This window comes from Rhododendron vialii, chromosome 10a (genome assembly GCF_030253575.1).
Source record: "Rhododendron vialii isolate Sample 1 chromosome 10a, ASM3025357v1".
Taxonomy (NCBI): Eukaryota; Viridiplantae; Streptophyta; class Magnoliopsida; order Ericales; family Ericaceae; genus Rhododendron; species Rhododendron vialii.
In genome coordinates this window covers 18,402,282-18,412,317 of record NC_080566.1, presented here as the reverse complement: position 1 = coordinate 18,412,317, position 10,036 = coordinate 18,402,282, and the positions used below count along the sequence as shown (strand labels likewise).

At 45.9% G+C, this 10,036-nt stretch overlaps 1 long non-coding RNA gene across 1 annotated transcript; it reads right to left on the bottom strand.

The window, feature by feature from the left end:
• Positions 1–207: 207 nt before the first annotated feature.
• LOC131304001 (uncharacterized) lies at positions 208–1,709 on the bottom strand. Its single transcript, XR_009192280.1, has 3 exons — positions 735–1,709; positions 398–455; positions 208–312 (listed from the first exon to the last, which is right to left on the bottom strand). It is a non-coding gene; the product is annotated as an uncharacterized LOC131304001 (long non-coding RNA).
• Between the last annotated feature and the right edge of the window lie 8,327 nt (positions 1,710–10,036).

Sequence of the window (10,036 nt, the reverse complement as noted above, 5' to 3'; positions counted from 1 at the left end):
CACCCACAAAGTGGCATAGATCTAATTTTACAACATAACCATGCGAACACAAAACTTCAATGAACCTTGTTCTTGACACCACGTTTGCGATTGTAACTATTTTTAGGTCTTTCATGAAGAACATTGGACCGGGCCAACAAAAAATGTTAGACGTCTGCTGGAAATCTGTCATGATGGAATTGAAAGGTGTGCTCAAATGAGTAGAACATACCTCGATAGGGGAGAGCAAAATTCAAGTTAAGCCTGGCATCTTCTGCAAGCTGTCACTGCACCCTCAAGCACATTTCAATCAAGCCTGCTATCCTCTGCAAGCTGAATCATAAAATGTGAGAAAAAGATTGGAAACAAAAATTCAGAAAAGTAAAAAATGCTGTTAGCACCAAAAGTAGTGACTTACGGGCACTTCTCGGTACTTCACTCCAAAATCTTGCAAGGAACCCAATCCATGAGAGTCCCTAATACCAATAAATTCCTCTAAGGTATCACATGGAGCACCAACAAAAGTTGATAACTTATTTAGCATAAACCATATTCTAGTAAGAAATATGGAACCAATACATAGAACGGGGTTGAAATTATAGCCCACCTCATGCCCAGGCCTAAGAAAGCAAACAAAGCACAAGTGATGGCATGGGTACCTGAGAAAAACTTGTTGTGATAGAGAATAGCTTATTAACAAAGCTTCATGAGGGCGCACATATGGTAAGGAAAAAGACAGTTAACACTAGGCAAACCTGCAAACAAACTATTGCTGATTCAGCAACGAAAATTTTGCAAAAGCTTTGTCAAGTGCTTCACGTCCTCCAGCATCTTCACATCCATAGTTTGTACACAAATAAAGAACTCAACAGAAGGTGACAAATAAACACACACACACTCCCCCAATAAGAAGAATAAACATCTCAAGGAATTGGAATCACTAATCATCTACAGTAACCAATTGGGTTAAATTTTCGACCGCGCACCAATAGACATACACACAGGAGAATGCTGATCTTAGGGCAACATCAATAACCACTTGTTCGTGGTGGTTGAATATTTGGCCTAGCCAAACAACATCCATTTGAGATTACCCACATATAAATTCACCACACCCATTTCATTTTTTTCCTCCTCTACCGTTTGCATAACCATCCCTTTTAAACACCATCCACACCATTGTTCCACAGACTGAAACTAATTGGGAAAAAAAGTTGAACAGGTGGCGAGCAGATTTGTGTTACATGTGATTTCAAACTCAAATATTAAGCCCATAAAAAGTTCAAACCTAGAGCATATCAACAAAGTTCAAAGTAGAGCAGCCCCAAACTAAACCTGGAGTCGAAACCCTCAAAATTGAAATCCCAAAACAAAACCCCAAAATCGAGAACCGAAATTGAAAACCCTAAAATAGATCCCTGAATCAAAACTCCAAAGTAAATCAAGAATAAACATTGAGAGTGCAATTATTCGACTTACTGAGTTGTGGTCGAGGTCAGACAAGCGATGGGGCTTGGAGATGACGAGTTCGAGGCCGGATGGTGGTACTGCCGGTGCTCGATTGGTGAAGGCAGTGGCTTTGAATCACGCCATTCCTTTGCTCTCCTCTCTTTGTGTGTGTTTCTGTGTGTGTGTGTGTGAGAGAGAGAGAGAGAGAGAGAATGACGATGGTGAGATCGGCGGAGAAAGAGAAGGGAGAGAGAGAAGTAATTTCCTAAATTGAGACTGGCACCTTTCTTATTAATTGGGTGAACGCTGTAATTTTTTTTTTAATATATGCGTGAACGTTGTAATTGAGTTAGTGGAATGCTATCAAAAGCCTTTTGCGGGACCACAGTGCCGTGCACGCTATAGATGCGCCTCTATTATAGCATTTTTTTTTTAAAACGCTGTAAGATTATGCTATTAAAACTCAAGTTTGTTGTAGTACAATTACTTACTAAGGTCAACCATTTGTGTACCCTGCAAGTACCTTGAAAATCTCGAAAACACTATGGAAGAATGCTTTCCAGATGAGAAACTACTAACTTGTATTTTAATGACACCCTCCCTACGGCCATCGTAAGACCACGTTGGACAACCTCTACTTAAGGAAAAAGTGATTTCTTAGATATGGAGGGATGATCATGCAAAGCAAAATGCCTAAGCACTAAAAAGAGGAAATAGCGAGTTGAACAGCCCTAGTGGATGGCTGTTTGTTCCGAGTTCATCTAGTCTTAGGTTTAACTCTCCTAAGCCTCGCTAACATACTCATTAACAAATATTATATGATGTTCTTCCCTTCCAAAAGGTAAACAAAAAAAAAACAAGGAACGGACATTTTGACAGACTCGGAGAAGTTCACAGCCCACCTTCAGGGCCTTTCCCTTAGCTGCAATAGAACAAAAAATGAATAATTGCACATGAAATCTTTCTCTAGATCCTTGTCCTTATCGCTTATCCTACCAAAAAGAATAACAAAATGTAATACACAGTGCAAAGTATAGCAATCAGTTCTTTCCGAAGTATCATCCACCTCTTTAACTTCAAACTGCAATATCACGGTTCCATAGTTTACTAAAATGTCTATTCGGGCAGCCAATTCTAGCTCTAAAATAGGACCCAATTTTGTAAAGAATTTTTTCAGCCCAGCATGGCTTGTATCTTCCAGTAAGTTATCAATAAACAGAGTAACCCATTGAGCATCCCCTTGTTCTCCTCTGTTGAGATTTTCATATCCCACTTTAGCATCCAATTTACGTTTGTTACCCAACATAGGAATCCAACCTCATGTGTCACTTCTCAGTTTTTCCATCGACACCCAAAATTATTCCGTAGACATAAGCATACCAAAACTCAAAACCATCGACACCCAAAATTATTCCGTAGACATAAGCATACCAAAACTCAAAACCAGAAGAGAAGAACATTAGATAAACAAATGGAACTAAACAAAACAGAGCAGTGCAAAAACAAAAGCCTCAAAGAGATAGAACTTATACGAAGATGCCACGGATGATGGCAAAAGGCGACTTTGCAACGAAGACCGGACGTTGGCGGTCCAAATCAGTGGAAATCAATCGAGCCTAAGTAGCGGAAAATTGGACACCCAATGCACGCAGAAAGTGACCCAGTAGCGGGAAAGGGCCCGCGACTACGAGAACGACTGGAGGAGGTGGGAAAACTCGAGGGAAGGTTCGGAGAGGGGAGAAAAGGATACGGAAAAGGAAGATGGGCCTGAGGCGAGGGGGAGAGATAGATCTGGGGTCGGGAAAGCGGTGGCCGGCGATTGTCGCCAGGGGAAGCGATGGAAGGGGCTAGGGTTTCATAATTCTAAATCGCCTAAATCCTAAGGGTGTATTGTTAGCTAAATGATAGGGATTGAACGTTGTAATTGAGCTGAACGTTTTAATTGAGCTGAACGCTGTAATCGAGTTTCATGAAACGCTGTAAAATTTCTTCCGCTCCGCTACAGTACCGTGAACGCTATGGTAACCTCAATATACAACTCTATGATAGCATTTTTAAAAAAATGCTATAAAATTATGCAATTAAAAGTCATATGTGTTGTAGTGTGCTACGTATGAGTGACAAAACTTTGTGGTGGGCCGATCACCCACTGGGACTCCCCATGCTCGGCCATGCATAGGTTCAAGCAAGCGTACGTCCAAGTAGAGTAATTAATCCTTTCTGTCGTTCCCATCAGTAGCTATACTTTTTGACAGGTGAAAAAGGACCCAAAATGTGCAACAAACGACATAGAAAGAACCAAAAAGGTGGACTCGTGGATGCACCACCACGAGCACTATGATATAAACCTATACGGAGGTAGGTGTGATCTATTAATACAGTTACTTTTCACTGTTCAAATTGTTGACTTTTAGTTGCGGAAATTGTAAGATGGTTATACATTCAAGGAATTTGAACAAGCACAGAGAAATATTTTACAGTTCAAGAGGGTAGCCTTTCAATTTAAATAGTATTACTACTGTTGCATTCACATTAAGTTGAAGGTTGCAAACTATTCACGTGCAAAGCACGTGCATCCTTACTAGTTAACCAAGAAATACAACAACAATTAACTGCCGCAAGACATCTATGAGCAATCATACTAGTCTTTTCCTTCATCAGTTCATCACTAGATAGTTAAACAAGTACTCTAGAGCTTGATATTAAATAACACAGTATAGAGCTTGATATGAAATAACAAAGTACATACCTATCTCAAGTTTGAAAACACAGTACATACACATACAAAAAAAAAAAATCCATCAAACACATATATCCATTACTACATAGCCAAATAGAAAATTTAATCAAACAAAAGAAACATAAGAAGCAAGTCTCTACAACTAAGAGTACCTCACTTTCAACATATAAACTAGGCAACAAATTCTTATAGCAATCAGTTCTTTCCGAAGTATCCTCCACCTCTTTAACTTCAAACTGCAATATCACAGTTCCATAGTTTACTAAAATGTCTATTCGGGCAGCCAATTCTAGCTCCAAAATAGGACCCACATCGTCAACAACACAATTGTTGATCCTTTTATTAGTGTTCGATTTACTATAATTAATTTCTTCCAAAGAAACGCCACTTGCCTTTTAACGTCCAAGTAAGAAATTGCAATTCGATTGTTCAACAAAATGTCGCAACACTCGTCCCCCACCCCTAATAGTTCATGATTGCCCTTATTCTGATCAAAAGAGGCCAATTTAACAAAGAGTTTTCTGTCCTCAATCCATAACCCATTTGTTTTGGAAATGGCTACCTCCGCTGACACGACGAACGAATCCAAAGACCTGTATCCTTCTTTTTCCAGGAATATAGACATCCTTCACTACCCAAATTTGTTGAAAAGGCTCCTTACCCATCTCGTACTTACGTCCTCCGGAAAATTGTCCACAAACAGAGTCATTAATTGATTACTTGAAACCCCCTTCCCCCCTGTTTCTTATGCTTATGAACACTAGAAACTTATACCATTAATAACAAACCAAAACACCTCCTACCTATTAGTCGAAACCAAGATCACCACCACAACAGCCAAACAAAACAACACCAGGAAACATTAGAAACAAATAGAACAACAAAATGTAATTTCTTCAACTGAGCAATCAGTCTACCCTAGAAGAGATATCCTCCAGGCATATACACATCCACAAACTAAACAACAGTCTACTCCTTCAACCTCAGATCCAATATCCAAACACAGAAAGCACATGCATAGAAAAGGGCCCAGCCGCCTAAGAAAAAAGCAATGCACATACCTTCATCTGGACAGATCGGTGAGGGTTGAAAATGTTGAAGGATCCCGATGATTGAGATCGGCACCCGGTGAAATCAAAAGCAGAAGCAGAAGCAGCCCCCTCAATCGAAAAACCTCGTCGATCGGCGATCCACGGCAAAGGGTAAGCTAAAGGACACGGATATGGGAACGCCGGAGAAGAGGGTTCGGTGTAAGGCAACGGCGTGAGCCGTCCGAGAAGGATCGACGGCTAGGGTTTGAGCATTGGGGAAAATCGCCTCCTAGGGCTCGAGACTGGAACCTTCAACAATCTTCAAAGCACCTATTTGGTCTTCCTCCCCATGGCAGTTGTTGGTCGCCAGGGGTCGAAATTTGACACAGAGAGAGAGAGAGAGAGAGCGAGAAAGGAGATATGCCTCCATTGCTGAAATTTTTGGATAGGGTTGTACAGGGCGCTTTTTATTTTTTGGTGGAACGCTATTATAGAGTAAATGAAACGCTATTATATACTTAGGCGCGAGCGTTTTCTTTTTTTCTCCTACAAAACGCTATAAATGTATACCTACAATAGCATTCCTAAAAGAATGCTATTATCTAATACTATTAAAACTCATAATTGTTGTAGTGACAGTTCTTGAGAACCGAAGCGAAAGACATGCACCTCCGAATCCCAGAAGCGTGCCGCCGCGTGCAGCAAGACAGGATGAATTGCAACCTCTCGAAGATATCTTAGGGCGTGAAGCCGATGCCCTCGGACGTTCAACCAGTCGATGCCTTCAAGACTGTCCAGCCAAGGGCGAAGTAAGGCTTGGTTTAGCATGGTAATGGACAGAATGGATTTTTGAAGGGAAATGATGAAATGAAGTGTGAATGGCTTACCAAAGGAGAGCCTGGTATTTATAGAAGCTTAAAGTGGGCAACACCACTTCCCCACCAGCCTTGAAGCTCATCAAGTTTATCATTTTCAAAATCTTTTCAAAATTCAAACTTCGGAAACTTGGAAATAATTGAAAAAACCACAAGTCAAGCTTTGGGAAGCCATTCTGTTCTGGGGAAGCAGCTAATACGAAGCCATTCAACTACATTGAAAATGTGCGAGCATATGAAAACAACAAAGGACAGCCAACAAGTGGCATTGGGAAACAGCAAGGGGCAGTCCATGACAGAAGTCCTGAGCGCTCGGGAGTTGGGTCCCGAGCGCTCGAGACTACTCTCAAGCGCTCCAGAGTTCTGCTATTTTTCAGCAGATTCTAATTCCCCCATTTTGGCTTCCATATAACATTGAAAGTTTGACGATTCCCAGCAGTTGTCTAAAGGGTATAGCAGTTCTGTCCATATGTTTTGTCGAGCATTCAGGTGTGTTACGTGAAAAATCATAAGTTTTCTAAAGTTTTCACTCCTTGAGCGTGTCGGGGTCCGCATTTAGGGCATTTGGTCGAATCAAGCGACGCGCTCGAGCCGTGACAGGTTTCGATGACTGTTTGACGTGCCCCAAAGGCGTGTCAGCACCCTTAGTTCAAGCTTTCATCATTCGGTCTAACCAAAATCATCATTTTAAATGCGAGTGTCGAATGTCAAAAACACTTTGGGTGATTCTCCCCGTCCCCTCGAGTCACAACACTCATTGTCAACCGCGCAGCGCACTCGGTTATGATCAAAAGCCCTTAAATCCAAATTTCATGGTCGATCGCTCGAAAGTTTGTCGTTTGGTGTCGATGTCGAGTTTTATTTCTCACTTTGAGAGTATCGGTCGAATTTCGCGTACTCTTTACGTTCTTTCAAAGCTAGACGAACATATTTCATAAAATACAATTCTGTAACAGCAGTGCGAACGAATAAAAGAATAAAGTGCGAATCCTCATAAATGAACATGATGTTTACAATGAGCGAAGAAGGAGGTACAAAAAAAAAAAAACTGGGGCAAACACATGCCCAAATCCTGACTACTGGGGCACACAGGCCCGAACAAAACTGAGGCACGCAGGCCCGAAATCTACTACTACGATGGCACGCAGGCCTATGTGCAGGGTAAAACTGGCAAAGCAAAACCCGAGGCTCAGACCCGTCGAATTCTCTTCTGTTGTGGTCCCGCGGACTCGGAACTCTCGGGCTCGTCATCACCATCGTCGTCAGGAGAACCAGAAGCAGTACTAGAGTCCGATGTCCCCAGGACACGTGACTCGGAGGACTCCTCTGTCTCCTCCTCTAACTCCTCATGCTCCACGCGAGCTGGTCTCCGCTGAGACGCTCCCCGAGGCAAAACCTCGAACCGTCCCGCGCCTGCAGCTGCCCGTGGCTCACGTCCTGCACCCCGACCTCGTGTGCCGGCAGGAACGGGAGGGCTCGTGGTACCTTGCGGATGCGTCCTAGCTGAACGTCGTGGCTGCACCTGCATATCACAAACATTTTCTCACTTTATGCATATTCGAACGTAATTTTGCTCAAACCGAAATATAGAATATGTGTGCATATCGTACCTGGGCAGCAGCAGGAGAAGCAGTCATAGGGGAAGGTCTCGTCTGAAGGACCCTCCCCTTAGTGCAATCCTTCAGCAGGTGGCGCATCCCCACCATCAGCATCACGGCCTGCTCAGCCCACTCTCGCGGCACCTGCAGAATAACCCAAGATTCAGAATATACAAGCAAGGGGTGATCAATATACAAAGCAAACGGAAATATCGTTTATACCTGAGCAGGAAACCGCATCGGTGGTTGTGGGAGACGTGGTACGTCAATCACCTCCCGTGCGCCCGACGAACTCGTCACGCCTATAGTCTACTTCAGCGTCGGCAACTCCGGTGGTGCTGAAGTCTCACCGGTCTCTGGGACCCTCATACTCCCCTCTCCCCTACCTCCAACGCCTGCACCTCGCCCACCAGCGGAGGCTCTAGCACCTCGTCCTCGACCCCATGCAAAGCGACCACCACGGCTTGGCGCTCCGCCCTCATCCCTCCAAGCCCCCACTCCAGCTACCAGTCTCTCGAACTCCTCCTCTACCCCCAGGCTCCTCGCCAAGTACCGATCCGTATAAGCAGCATAGTCCAAGGAGCGCCGCAGGTGCCTCTCCAGATCCATGTCCGACACGGTGAGCAGCTCAAGCTCGGCGCGAGTATAGGACTCAGTCCTTTGCACGCGTGGAGGAAGCAACCCGGGAACCACGAACGCTGGAAGACCAAGTGACTGTCGAGTCACTCGATCCCCCAGGTACCACTGCCAGCCCAGAGGGCACTCCAGCAGGATCCTGCTCTGCGTCACCTCCCGACTCCTCGGAAGGAAGTCAGCCTCCATCCTTGCCCACCGGTCCCAGTGAACCTGCAATTCAAAATTTTAGGAGCCATTCATGAGTCTACTCTATGAAAAGTTTGATGGAAGAAAAGCAAGAAATGTCAACCGTACCACGACCCCTGTCAGGTTATCCAGCCAGCGCCGAAAAGTCATCACCTCTCCTCGTCGCTCATTTGCCCTCCGATACGCCTTACCCCAGGCTAAGCCGCGTGGAAGAAGGTTCGGGTCCGTGCAAGTATTCTCGGGCGGGAACATCCCAAGAACCTCGTAAGCCCAAAGCTGCAAATTTCATAATTCAGGTCGAATCAATCTCAAATGCATAATTCAAGTCAAAAAGCAGTCGAAAGCAATTCAAAAGCAATAATTCAAAGTCATACCTCGAACACTCGCCAATAACCTCCAACTGTGTCTCCAACCCCGCGAGAAGCAGCTCCAAGGAGACAGTAGAGTGTGCACAGAGTAGCACCTCCCCAGTCGAAGCGCCCTGCCTGTCCCAGGTCCACCAAACCCGCTAGGTAGCACAGGTGCACCCGACTACGCCTGTTCCGGAACAGAGAAGCCCCGAACAAGTATAGCAGGTACGCCCGGGCCATCTGGGCCGCCTCCTCGTCAGTCGCGGGCTCGTGGTCCCAGTACTCCACGAACTGCCCGTAAGCTGCCATCCCTCCGCTATGGCGTGGCACTCGCCCGAGGAACCACCTCAGAGCCGCGTCGTCCAGCACCAGGGTCGAGTCATAGGGGATCGGGTCTCCGCCAACCCTGAGCCCTATGATCGCCGCGAAGTCGAGGGGCGTCACCGTCATCTCCCCAAACTGGAAGTGGAAGGTGTTGGTGGTGTCCCACCACCTCTCCGCCAGCGCTGTAAGCACAGCCCAATCCACCCTCACCACCGTCAGCAGCTGTACGAAGGGTTCGAACCCTGCTGCCTCCACCAGTGCTCGCACCCTCTCAGGCAATGTCTTGAAGTGCGCGAGTGAGCTGGCTGAGCCCCCATGGCCGTACACGTCCGTCATGCGCTGTTTCAACAAAGCAAGAAATAGCATTAGATCTCAAGGCAGGAAATAAAATTCGAAGTAAATTGCGAAATTCGAGAAAAGATGGTGATCAGAAGCTCACCGTAGTCCACCCGGAGGAGATATGTGAAGCTCGATCCCGAAGGAGCATCTCTTCAAGATAGTCGGCGCGGCCGGGGACGTAAGCCGTCGTCCCCACCGGCTCAAAGAAGTGCAGTCGAGGAGCATAAGTAGCCGGAGTGAACTCGGGCTGCTCCCTCGCCAGGTAGGCTCGCCGCTCCACTATGTAGGCTTTCGCCTCGTCCACCGCGGTAACCTGCACCTCAGCAGCCGCTTCGGCATCCACCCTGTCCCCTCCCAACTCCTCCACCTCCGGTACAACCGCCTCCTGGGCATCCGAGCCCGCTCCGTTCAGCAGAGCCTCCAAAATCGACGCCGAAGCCCGGTCCTCAGGCGTGCTATCATCCCTCAGCACCGCGACAACCACGGAATCAAGACCGAGCGCGTCTAAGACGCCCCGAGGCTCCACGCC